Source organism: Ranitomeya imitator, chromosome 1, assembly GCF_032444005.1.
Source record: "Ranitomeya imitator isolate aRanImi1 chromosome 1, aRanImi1.pri, whole genome shotgun sequence".
In the NCBI taxonomy this organism is placed as follows: domain Eukaryota; kingdom Metazoa; phylum Chordata; class Amphibia; order Anura; family Dendrobatidae; genus Ranitomeya; species Ranitomeya imitator.
The window spans coordinates 195,978,643-195,992,707 of NC_091282.1; the positions used below are offsets into that span (position 1 = coordinate 195,978,643).

Consider the following 14,065-nt stretch of genomic DNA (forward strand, 5'->3'; position numbering starts at 1 on the left):
AATAACTGCAACTACACATATGTTTCCCAATCATCTAGACAGCAGAGAAAATTAATGTGTCACATTGTCATGTTTCATTAACCAAAGAAAGAGTAACATATACTATTCCAAGTGTCATTATAGTGACCTGGGGAGAATTTTGTGCACCAAATTTAATCCTGCCAGCATTGTAATTAATGTAATGCATTATGGGCAGTACACAAATTGTCATACATTGTCAAAATGATAATTTATGTCAGCATTAGTGCAGAGTTTCTAGTGGGATATATCTAATTAGATTATTCTGTACATGAATAAAAATAACATTAACAACAGGTTTAGTTATTGTATATAAGCGATATATATACACTGTATAAATTATACAATCTGCCAATTGCTTATAAAATGTTAACTCAACATACATTTAATATCTATCGCTTTTGATGGTTTCTAATCAATGTTAAGAGATCACATTATGGCCATATACGTTTGATTGAAATATCCATATGATTTCATGGGTGAACATCTCATTGGTTGTTATGGAAAAATCACTAAGAATGACTGGTGAAATCACAATATCACTAATGTTTTTTTATAGATATCTAATCAGTCTTAATTGAAATTTCACTCCTAAACATGGATTTAACCATTCAAGTCATAGTGTTGTATTTAGCGTATTGATATGATGAGTAGTAGCGTCTATTGCAATGCCTAGCTGTATTTTTAGTGGTAAAATATTTAGGTTTTTTTTATGTCCAAAACGGTTTATGGACTGCTGACATTTGCTTTAATATTCCTGTGATATTTGCCATGACATACTCGCTGGTATATGAGTTATAAGAAGAATATATACATATGCTTAAAACTGAACTACAAACTAAATTGAACTGAATAATAAAACAACATAAAAGAAAGGTTTAATTAAATGAAATAAAAAAATGTTAAAATAAATTTTTTTTTTGATTAACAGTAATTTTATCACTTTAATGTTATGTGTTTTCAGGAGTAAGCATTGACTGCATTAGGGTGTTAAAGTAGAAATTTTTCATTGAATGGTCATTTATAAGGTTTGGGTAGAGTAGAGTTCCTGACAATAGAATATGGGTTAAGGCAATAAGTTTGTGTAGACATGTTCATGATAATATGAAAATATTTCCCTTCTGATCACTAATTACATGGAACTAGCATGGCAATTAAGGTAATCTAAACAGGAAAAATGTACACAGGTTAGATAAAAATTAGACCTGAGGGATTCAAATCATTATGGGCGGCAGTCAATATCTATACTAACCATTCTTGGTTGGATGATAGCTATGGCCACAATATACTACAAAATCTAGACACACATTGAATATGTGGGTCTTTTTATAGTTAAGATTAGAAATTAGAAGATAATCTTGAGCTATACTCAAGCTTTGACTAGATCAGGTCAAAAGGAGAAAAATGCCATAGAAGAAGACAAGTGACTGTTCCTAGACATTTCATTGATACTTGACTATTTGGGCTATTCTTTTTTGATGTTAATAGAATTGTCTGGTGGCTAAATGGCTCTTGGGAATGACTTAAGGTACTGTCACACTAGACGATATCGCTAGCGATCCGTGACGTTGCAGCGTCCTCGCTAGCGATATCGTCCAGTGTGACAGGCAGCAGCGATCAGGCCCCTGCTGGGAGATCGCTGGTCGGGGAAGAAAGTCCAGAACTTTATTTCGTCGCTGGACTCCCCGTAGACATCGCTGAATCGGCGTGTGTGACACCGATTCAGCGATGTCTTCGCTGGTAACCAGGGTAAACATCGGGTAACTAAGCGCAGGGCCGCACTTAGTAACCCGATGTTTACCCTGGTTACCATCCTAAAAGTAAAAAAACAAACGCTACATACTTACCTACCGCTGTCTGTCCTCCAGCGCTGTGCTCTGCTCTCCTCCTGCTCTGGCTGTGAGCGCCGGGCAGCCAGAAAGCAGAGCGGTGACGTCACAGCCAGACCAGAGAAGCAGAGCGCCGAGGACAGACAGCGGAAGGTAAGTATGTAGCGTTTGTTTTTTTACTTTTTAGGATGGTAACCAGGGTAAACATCGGGTTACTAAGCGCGGCCCTGCGCTTAGTTACCCGATGTTTACCCTGGTTACCGGGGACCTCGGGATCGTTGGTCGCTGGAGAGCGGTCTGTGTGACAGCTCTCCAGTGACCAAACAGCGACGCTGCAGCGATCCGGATCGTTGTCGGTATCGCTGCAGCGTCGCTATGTGTGACGGTACCTTTAGACATTTCCAAAAGTCAGATTAAATGTAATTTCTTAATCCCTAATCAGGTCAATAGAACAGCACTATACTGTGTTTCTTTTCACTAGAAGAAGCAAAGGGCTCTGGCAACTTTGTCTAAGTGTGGACATTTTAAAAAAATATAGTTAATAAAAAAAATTAGATATTTTAATATTTTGTTTAAATCTATATGTTTGTAAAATAGAATAATAATCATGAAAGATAATCTCTTGCAGATGAGATTTGTCATTAACAATAAATCCATCTATCAAACAAAAATATTTGCACACTGAATCACTTTTTGTGCTAAGGAGAGACAATTTAGGCAAAGTAGAAGTCAAAGGCACTAAAATTCACAATGATACCTAGCTTTTATTTTTTCACTTCATTAAAATAACAAAGTAAAAGGTTCAATTTATCAGCCTTATAGAGCCTTTTTCAAAATCAAGGCTTTATTGGGAATTCCAGTACCTTAGACTTTGTCTACATTATACATGGTAATCATGAAGGAGGTCATCTCAAGCTCAGCATGGAGAAGCATTGTACTTATATTACAAATATATTTTAGTTTACAGTAATTTATAGTAAAAAATTATCATAAACATAAAATACAAGGTCATGCAATAAAAAGTTACTTATGCCATTCACAAACAATTTTAATTCAATCAGTTAAAATGATTTATTCTATCGCAAATTCAAGTTACTGCCAATAAATTATAGACCCTCAATGTAAAATTACCGTACTTGGGGATCTTAATTGTTTTTATCAAGCTCTTAATGTACACAAATACATACTTATTAGCAAAGCATTATCTTACTGTAATTAATTCATGTTTGTGAGTGATATTAGTAGCAGATTTAGAGCAACTTGTATCATAGGTTTACAAAATCTACAATTTGTCAAAGTTTAAAAGATGAAAAATCATAAAAACAAAATGAAATATACAATAAAATAACAAAATGTTTTGCAGTACCCACCTAATGTTTCTGTGTTAGCGTATTTGTGTGTGCGGTCGTATCACCAGTCCCCCATTTCTCTATGGAAAGTAGTAATGGAACAATGGAGCTGCCAGAGTCTACAAGTCATATCCTGTAGACTCCATTCACATTTCCGTTTAAGATAATACAAAAAAAAAGTTGCAGGAAATTGTTCGAGTGGATGTTGCAAGCAAAAATATTTCACACTGTAGATGTGCCGGTTGAAAAAAAAACGTAGAAAGGTCCAAAGTACAGATCAAAAATGAGGAGTGGGTGCCTTTAGTGGACCAACCAGATTTATTTATGTATGTCTAGGTTGAAAAGGTGTAGCTAATGATAAGTAGACAGCTAAGAACATGAAAAAAAGCAAATGGAAGATATGGAACATGTTGGTGACTCGAGAGGTTGAAACTTGCACTTTTTTATGTGCAGGAGTTCATTATTTTGAAATGCAAAACTAAGACACCCAAATACACCTGGAATTTATTTATTTATTTACTACTTTTACATGATATTAAAAATGAAAAATAATATTTCCTTTTGATTTGGGAAAACATCTGGGCAAAGTTGAGTGTGGCTTCAAATATTTGAATTTTAATGGAATCCTGAGAGGCATGTTTGTGTATGAAATACATGGCCATGTCGATAGAAACCTGTCAATTCCTATTCTTTCCTGCCAATAAAAATAATAACAAAAGAATTCTCGCTAATTATTTCTTCATATGCTTCAGGGAATTCATTTGTTGAATAAAAGAAAAACAAGATCACATGACTGACCTAAGAAGTAAAAGTAAAGCTGTGTGCATGGTATAAACCTAGTTTTAGATTCGGCACAGAATGCTGCGTGCAGTTGTTCTGTATAATTGCAAATGAAGAACGCAATGAGTAAATGAAAACAAGACAATTTAATTTAGAAACAATACTTTTCATGGTGAAGATGCTGTAGTCATCTAGGCAATGGAATTTAAGAAGGGTCTAAAAAGATTCCACTGCGTGCCCATTATTAGAGACAAGAACTATGAATAACGCATTCTGGTAGGCAGGACATATAGGTTCAAAGTTACCCCCCTGATTTATTGTACAGCAACTTATTATATGTATAAGAAGCAACTTATTAGTCCTGTATTTTGCTTGTTCACCTCGATCCATTTCAAGGTTTACAACCTACTGCTTACTCCATTAAGCAGGACATGACATCTATGCCATTCTAATAAAGCTTTGCTCCAAGCTAAGATATGAACAATAGTTCATATCAATCATGCAGGCTGAAAAAGGAAATATAATAATATGACGGAAATCACAGAACAAAGAAAAGCCTGAACACTCTTACCAATTTGTAAGACATCTAATAATGTCGTTTAAGCAGCAGACAGAAATGTATTCTATTGATTAGGCCAGTTATACTGTACGTGATTGATGTGTCAGTCACTACACAGTATAGAGATGATAAATAGAAATTTGTGAGTGGCTACGCAAGCGACCAGTGGCCTTCCAGAGGTTAATAAAAGCTCTTCTGTGCCTTATATGCATTAATACACAAATGCACATTCCATTTATTGAAATAGGTCTAGTCTTTGTGTCACAAGTACCATTTCAATATAGGGCTCCTTTTTTAAACTTCAGCTCAGTTTTAGAAATTTATTTTAAGAAATAATGATACTATTACATAGGAATACAAAACGTTTGTCTGTGACCGTAGCTACAACATTACTAGAAAGGTCACATGGGAGCTGTGTGACTGGAGTAGAAACTGTACAATGCTAATTTTCTTGGAAAAGAAATGTTGAATATTGATTAGGTTGATCATATTCATGTAGTTAATTGGTAGGTGTTTCTTGACCACGGATGTCTCGAGGTGGAAAACACCATATGTTCAATATTTGAGGCTCTAGAATCCTCCTGCCATGTTCTGTATTTTCATCCCTTCTGGTGATCATACAGCATTGTGTGAAAGCTTTAGGCCAGGGTGGAAAAAAATGCTGCTAACAAAGAATAATTTCAAAACTAGAAGCATTAATAATTTGTTTGTATTAATTAACAAAATGCAAAATAAATGAACCAAAAAACCCTAAATCAAAACAATATTTGGGGTGACCACCCTAAGCCTTCAAATGAACACGAATTTTTACTTTTGTAAGATTATAGACAGGTGAATAAGTAATTTTCATATGTAGGTCAATCATTCATTGAAAAAAAAAACATGTGTAGGAGGTTTAAAACTGGTTGGTGAACAGACTCACTATGTTACAAAAGGCGAGGTTGCGGAAGGGAGATTCATGTCCCAGGTCATAGAACATGACAATAATTAGAACAGTACTTGAGCACAGCAATATGGTAGTGACACTGCATCAGCAAGGTTTTTCCAAAGCAAAGTTTCCAAAGACTACGGTTTTAAAAGGTGCTGTTAAAGCTCTTTGATGAAGCACCAAGAAATGGTCAATGTTGTAGATTGCAGTTGTAGATTGCAGTTGCAGTAGTAGGCCAGGGAAACTTGGTGCAGCAGATGAAAAGCACATCATGCTTACTTTACCACTCAAAGTCAGAAGATGTTATCCAGCTACTACAATCTACTGTTTGGAGCAGTTTGTCCATAAATTGTCTTCATAGAAGAACTGCAGTCATAAAGTCATACCTTCCACATGGAACCAAGACCAAGTGATTCAAATATACACAAAAACATAGGGAATGGGGTATTGTGCTGAAAAAATGGCAACAGGTCAACTAGTCCAATGATTCAAAATTTGAAATTTTAGGCTGTAGCAGAAAGTATTATTTTCACTGAAGTGCTAGGGAGCAGTACAATAATGAGTGTCCGCAGACAACAGCGATGCACAGTGGAGGTCCTTGCATGTTTGCAACTGCATTTCTGTAAATGTAGTTGGTGATTTGGTAAAGCTTAAAAAGGATATCTGGGACGTAGGAAAAAAGGCATGTAGTTGCTAACAGAGTCAACAACCTGCCTGTTGTACCCAGTGCTGGTCATTGACTGCTCCTGCCAGAGATTCAGCTGCTCCTTGCAAACAGAGCAGCATTTTTACTTCCTGTTGACAGGGCAGGACTACTGGTGTCATGCATATTGACATCCGGCTCTCTACTGCATTTTTGAGGGAAATACTAGAAAAAAAACTATAGCCCATAAATACTCTGCCTGGTATAACCCAAGAACTTCCTAAAGCCCATATCTAACACAGTCTATATCACATCAAATGGATGAGACAAAAGAAGCTACCCATTCTAACTTTTTTGAATTTATGAAGTTGGATATTTAAGAAATAAAAATTATATTTCTACTGTTCAGCCCAAATAAGGTAACGAAATAAAAAATACTATAAAAATGTTCTATAAACATACCAATATGTCATGAAAAAAATGAGCAAAATTTAGATCGGCAGCCTAAAAAAACTAAAAAGGGTATTTTGTTCATGTCATTACAAGTTACACGATATTGTTCTTTATTGGTACCCGTTTCCAGACTTTTTCCTCTAAGCAGCTGGCATGACCTGCTAGATATAAACCTCTTAAAATGCCTGTTAGTTAAAAAAGTATAGCTGAACACAGGGTTGAAAAGATTCAGCAAAAACAAATTGTGATGGTCTCAGAGAAAGATTACTGAGAAACTAGAGCACTTGATGCACTCTATGGGTTGAGGTTTGCACACATTTCTAGCTCATTTAGAAAACTGAAAATCACATGGTATTAAAAAGATATAAGCTATACGTAACACACAGGAAAGAGGAGAGCCCAGTCACCACACTACTAAATTTACTGCTAAACCACAGCATCATACTGTAAATTTTCACTGCAGTGTGTTAATGATCTGAGGTTAAGTAGATGTACGTGCTATAGAAACTATTCCAACTGTGGAGGTAGAGTTAAAGTCAAACGCTTGTTAAGAATCTAGCGGACTTTATATCTTGGCTAATGTGTAATAAGCTAAAGCATCCAGTCAAAAATGTGCTGAACTGGCTGAAGCTCTTACAACTGAATGCATTGAAGGCCATTTCACTGTGAATGACTTAAAATCCAAGCATCTTTATGCATGTACATGGATGCACATCATAACAGTGTGATTTTATTTGGGGGGGAGGGGTGGAGAAAAAGGATCAGGTATTATTAGGATTCTGAGCAAGAATTTATCATCTCCCTGATGTGAATGCTGAAGAACCAAGCAATTCAGTGAAAGAAAGCAGAAAACAGGTCAACTCCCTCTTAGAAGCATTAATCATTAACAACAGGGGACATCTACTTGGCGCTAACACAATGTTCTTGTTGCACAAAGCCAAACCTTTCTAAATCTATGGATTGATAATTCAGTATGAAAAGATGAAAGGGAGATTGATAGCTAACTAGAGATTGATCCTGCATAAAAGAACTGTGTGTGATAGTCCAAACCCAATGATACCGATATTTTGAATTTCTATTTGCAAATGTATATTTGGAAAAGCTTTACCATTAGCTAATCAAAAGTAAAGCCTATACACAAAAAGCACATTTTTTTATGAATATATATGCTACTAGTCATTTTGAAAGCTGCATTGTAGAAGATGAGTTACAGTGTGATGCCGAGACTTTTCAACATCCGTTTCAAGAGCTGATTTGACTTAAATAGGGAGATCTCAGTTCAGGGACCACTTATGAAATTATGTGGGACTCAAAATTAGCAAGACAGAGTTTGACTTGAAACTTAAGAGGCTTAAACACTAAGGAGGCAGTCAGAAGTCTGTATAAATTGGAATGAGATTGGAACACAGTGCATGGACTGGTCGGCAGCTCTCCTCACCTGAGGGTGACAGCTTCATGTACTTCTATGTAGCTGTCATGCTCGAGTCAGGAGAGCTGCCAGCCAGTCCGTGCACTGTGTTCCAATCTCGTTCCGATTTATATGTCCTTCTGACTGTGCCTTAAGTGTATGTTCCAATGTGGGTTTTTTGTAGCTTTTCTCTCATGGAAAAATATTGCAATTCACAGTACTAGCATACTAAATAAGATTTAAAAAATCTCACTTAGGCTAGGTTCACATTGCGTTAGGGCAATCCGTTTAGCGCATATGTTAGCGGATTGCGCTAACGCAATGTCCCAAAAGGGATCGCGTTTGGCGATCCCGCTAGCGCAGATACCCGATCTGCGCTAGCGAGGAACGGACCTCGGACGCTGCAAGCACTGTCCGAGGTCCGTCCGAAACTAACGGGACATCGCTAGCGCATGCCAAAAAAGGCATGCGCTAGCGATGCACTAGAGATCCGTTAGCACATTGCAGTCAATGGGTGCGCTAATGGATCCGTTACATAGCGCTAATTGCGACAATTGCGCCATGTAATGGAGACCGCTAGCGGACACCCATTAATGAAATGTGAACCTAGCCTTATGCTTTTTTCCCCTTGAATTTTTGAGCTGCTGGGCGTTTGTTTTTGGTCTACAGCATGTCAATTCTATCAGTGTTTCTGCTGCATTTTTACCTATTCAAATGAATAGAAAAAAAACAAGTAAACGCACACAAAAAATGTACAAAAATATGTGTATTGTACGCAGAGTTTTTCAGCATGTGAACATTCCCTAAATATCTGCTGGCCAACAGCTATTTCTCCCGATCCTTCTTACACATGCACACTTGATTTACACAAAGGGGAACAAGTCTTGAGTTTGGAGGGGGAATAAGCAGCTGCCAGACACTTCTGGAAGTAGTTTGCTGCATTTCAACATGCCCAATGCTTTTTCAGCTCAATAATCTGTTGTAGGAGAGCCTGTATGGCCTTTATTCATAGAACCGCCCCACAGAATTTTGAAGATTTAGTTGCCTTGCTCAAATGTGTATGGGAAACTTTATGCAGTTTTATGCGAAGGAAAGGGAAGAATGAGAGGAAAGGGTAAGTTCAGGGACAGTTCAGTTTGCAATATGCTGATAATGTATTTAATAAATGCATCTCAAAGATATTTGTAGTGACCACAAAACTCTCTATATCATAGTCAAAACAGTTCAAAAGTCAGAGGATCATACCAGTGGGTAGAAACTAATGCTTTGTTAACTTGGTGCTAAGAAATTCATATTTCCACAGTTATTATTCCATTTGTGGAAGATTTTTCTCCCTAATCTCATGGATAGCATTTTTGGTACAGATGGACTTTGTATATGCGGCTGCTTAGACCACATTGGGCAGTTATCGCTACGGTCATTTGGTAAGGAGTGAATCGTGATAATTAAGAAGAATATGGCTTATTATTCTAATGAGCAATTTATGAGACTTAAGGACCTTATGAGATCCATTAGCAGACCCTAAATACACTTTCTGGCATCTCACTTGGAATTACCGCCAACAGTTTGCGCGCACTGAATTGACAGACTGATAAGAGCCACTCTTCGTTCACCATGTTTCTTCATAGCAGAGAAAATTGCGAGAAGATGTAATAACTCTCTTTAGAGCATACAAATTGCATAAATGTATATTTATCACAGCCAAATGACAGTACAATTTGTCTAGAAAAAATGTAATTTACTTGGGTCTGTTCAGAACATCGATGCTATTCCCAGTGAAATCCACTTTGTGGTAAAATGAGAAAATTGATACAGTTACAACAGCCAAATCCACTTTAGTGATGAAAAGGTTAATTATCCTGTGTGTCTTTGTGTCACTTGAGAAACTTTCAAGGTATGCTGACGCATGGTGGAGTTGTTTCAGACTAAAAATTTGTTCCATACTTTATAGTGGGTTTTTTACTGTAGCATGTGCATGGATTTCTGCAAGACCCTTTATAGATATTACTAGACAAATGCCATATAAAGTCTTATTATGATGTCTGCTTTTCACGTAAGTGTTCTATTGTATTTTTTATGGAAAACAAAACACATTAAAAAGTTGTAAAATTAATGCTGAAATTTCAAGCTAGTATCAAGCAATTTTGCCCAAATGGATGGTGCTGGGGAGGATCTCGGGTGGCACTGGGTAGTGGCTATGCCAGTCCGTCATATTAATCAAAAACGGCATTACTCCAGAGAAGCATTGAGGAGCCTCTTAATGAATCCTTCAAATTTTATTCCTACATGCCCCTAATTACAGGAAATCTGCCAACAGGTTTTTGCTATGAAATCTGAAGATACCAGGAGATACAGGCTAAAACACTGATTTCAAAGATGTATCACTTTTTTCAGCTGTGTGCTGTTGTTTACTTACAATGAAGGTTTTTTTCATCAGGTGATTATTATTGCTGGGACTAGGCCTCATAGGCTTGCCTGACTTACCACAGCCCCTCCACTGTAAGCAGTCAATAGACAACATACATATAGAGCCTCATGAGGGTGGAGTTAATATTCTGAGCTCTGCTACATGCTACATCTAAGAACGCTGATTATGTCACAACTGACAAATTCCCATGTATACCATGGAGAAATATCCATTGGGGTTCACAATCTAAATTCCTTCTCAGTAAGACTTGGAGTGTAGGAGGAAACCCAATCAAACACGGGGAAAGCATACAAGCTCCTTGCAGATGATGTGATTGGTGGGATTTGAACCCAAGAACCCAGTATTGCATAGAAACGGTGCTACCCACTGATTGTAATTGATAGAAAAAAAGTGAAATACTGTGCAAAAACACTGATGGAAATCAAATTCAAAACAAGAAAATTGGACAATTTTTGGCATATGAGAAGAATCACTAATGTCTGAATGAGGCCTAAATAATCACATATTTTTAGCCATATACTACCATTCAAATGTTTAGAGTTACCCAGACAATTTTGTGTTTTCCATGAAAACTCACACTTATTGATCAAATGAGTTGCCAAATCAATTGAAAATCTAGTCCAGACATTGACAACGTTCGAAAAAAAGATTTTTATTTGAAATAATAATTTTCTCCTTCAAACTTTGCTTTCATCAATGAATGCTCCCTTTGCAGCAATTACAGCATTGCAGACCTTTGGCATTCTAGCAGTTAATTTCCTGAGGTAATCTAGAGAAATTTCACCCCATGCTTCCAGAAGCCCCTCCCACAAGTTGGTTTGGCTTGATGGGCACTTTTTGCATACCTTACAGTCAAGCTGCTCCCACAACAGCTCAATGGGGCTGAGATCTGGTGACTCCGCTGGCCATACCCTTTTACCTTGTACAAATCTCCCACATTACCAGCATCAAAGCAACCCAAGACCATCACATTACCTCCACCATGCTTGACAGATGGCGTCAGCCACTCTTCCAGCATCTTTTCAGTTGTTCTGCATCTCACAAATGTTCTTCTGTGTGATCCAAACACCTCAAACCTGGATTCGTCTGTCCGTAACACTTTTTCCAATTTTCCTCTGTCCAATATCTGTGTTTTTTTGCCCATATTAATATCTTCCTTTTATTAGCCAGTCGCATGGATTTTCTTTGCCACTTTGCCTTGAAGGCCAGCATCCTGGAGTCGCCTATTCGCTGTAGACGTTGACACTGGTATTTTATGTGTACTATTTAATGAAGCTGCCAGTGGAGGACCTGTTAAGCATCGATTTCTCAAACAACAGACTCTAATTTACTTGTCTTGTTGCTCAGTTGTGCAGCGGGGCCTCCCACTTCTCTTAACTCTGGTTAGAACCTGTTTGTACTCTCCTCTGAAGGAAGTAGTACACACTGCTGTAGGAAATCTTCAGTTTCTTGGCAATTTCTCTCATGGAATAGCCTTCATTTCTAAGAACAAGAATAGACTGTCGAGTTTCACATGAAAGTTCTTTTTTTCTGGCCATTTTGAGAGTTTAATGGAACCAACAAATGTAATGCTCCAGATTTGAACTAGCTCAAAGAAAGGTCAGGTTTATAGGTTCTCTAATCAGCCAAACTGTTTTCAGCTGTGCTAACATACTTTTGCACAAGGGTTTTCAAGGGTATTCTAACCATCCATTAGCCTTCTTACACAGTTAGCAAACACAAAGTACCATAAGAACACTGGAGTGATGGTTGTTTGAAATGTGCCTCTATACACCTATGAAGATATTGCATTACAAACCAGATGTTTGCAGCTAAAATAGTCATTTACCACATTAACAATGTATAGAGTGTATTTCTGAATCATTTAATGTTAGATTCATTGGAAAAAACTGTGCTTTTCTTTAAAAAATAAGGAAATTTCTAAGTGACCCTAAACTTTTGAACGATAGTGTGCTTCTAGTATTGCGTATTATATTTAATTGTACTTGCTCAATGCAAACTTTTACATTTGTATTGCTTTGTTAGCATCATATTCAAATTCTTCAACACTTGTGGCTGCAGCCTGTTCCGCTAATCACTGGGCACAGTCAGTTAAATACGAGACCAATTGGAACTATTTGAAAAAGTATTTGAAGAAGCAGTCTTCCCTCTAGTGCTTACACAATAATGTGGAACAGATGGCACTGTATGAAACTTAAACATTGGCAAATGGACGTGGAATGCCATAAATTAAAGACAAGATTTTTTCATGAAGCTACTAATTAGTTGCAAACTTCCAATAATGGAGCGTGCTGCAGCCAGTAAGTTTTGCATACAGTGGGTGTTAAAGCTATTTTGAGCTTTTCATCTTCAGGCGAAGCTTAACACAGATATATGTGATTCAGCCCACTTGCCTTCCTACCACCTCTAAATATCATTTGCCTGTTGTGTAAATTATAATCTGCACATCGGAGATATTTCAGGGAAATTGTGTTCAGTTACTTTCCATTTATATATTCTTCATTCATACGATTCTCTGGAAGTGTTAGCACTAAGACGCCTGTTGTATTTGGGACTGTGAAGCATTCTTTATGCCAGACTCATAACAAAATTACAGGAAACATGCGGAGAATTAGCTAATATAGTCCCAGATGCATATAGCATGAGTCTGTGCTGAGATCTCTGATGAAATATGCATTAGTCTATAAACGCAAAGGAGAAAACAGCTTTAAAATGTTTAATTCACAGACGGAATGGCTGTTTCACAGATGATGAAAGACAAAATAGATGAAAAACATTATAGAAGACCTGTCACTTCCAATCAATGTGTCAATTGATTAACCTGGTGTAAATGCCACTATTGTCCTGAATCTGGTGTGTGTTTGTTTTTTGCTCCTGTGTTTCTTCATCTCCGAAATATCGCCCTATATTCCCTGTGTACAGTGGAGAAAATATAAAAAATGGTTATCCAGCTCACCCATAAACTGAAGTCCTCCAGTAATGCAGGGACATGAAGGCCTGTGTCGGCAGCAGAAAATTCAGACAGCTTGGTAGGGAAGATGTCCAGCAACAGATCCAGAGAGGTAAGTGTTAAAAACTATTTAAAAAAAACTATTTATTTAAAAACTACAATTGTTTTTTATCATATTAGTAAAAATTGCATATCCCAGGGAATACACTAAAGTGTATGGTAATACACCATAGTATGGTAAGAACAAGTAGTTTTAAATGCGTCGGTCTGGTGCATTCCCAGGGATATGCAATTTTTAGTAATATGATGCAAAAAAAAAATTGTAGTCTTTTTTTAAATAAATAGTTGTTTTTAGCACTTACTTTTCCGGATCTGTTGCTGGACATTTTCCCTACCAAATGGGGAAAGTAAGTTTTTGATACATTGCCGTATTTGCAAGGTTTCCCTCCTACAAAGAATGGAGAGGTCTGTAATTTTTTAGTAGGCACACTTCAATTGTGAGACAGAATCTTATAAGAAAAGCCAGAAAATCACATTGTATGATTTTTAAATTGCATTTTATTGCATTAAATAAGTTTTTGATCACTTACCATCCAGCAAGAATTCTGGCTCACAGACTTCTTTTTTTCTTTAAGAAGCCCTCCTTCTCTGCACTCATTACATGTATTAATTGCACTTGTTTGAAACATGTATTAATTGCACTTGTTTGAACTAGTTGCC

The 14,065-nt window shown here is 37.0% G+C and overlaps 1 protein-coding gene across 5 annotated transcripts in view; it reads right to left on the reverse strand.

Moving 5' to 3' along the window:
* SEMA6A (semaphorin 6A) overlaps positions 1 to 14,065 on the reverse strand; it is a 339,475-nt gene that overhangs the window by 120,622 nt on the left and 204,788 nt on the right. The window lies entirely within an intron of this gene.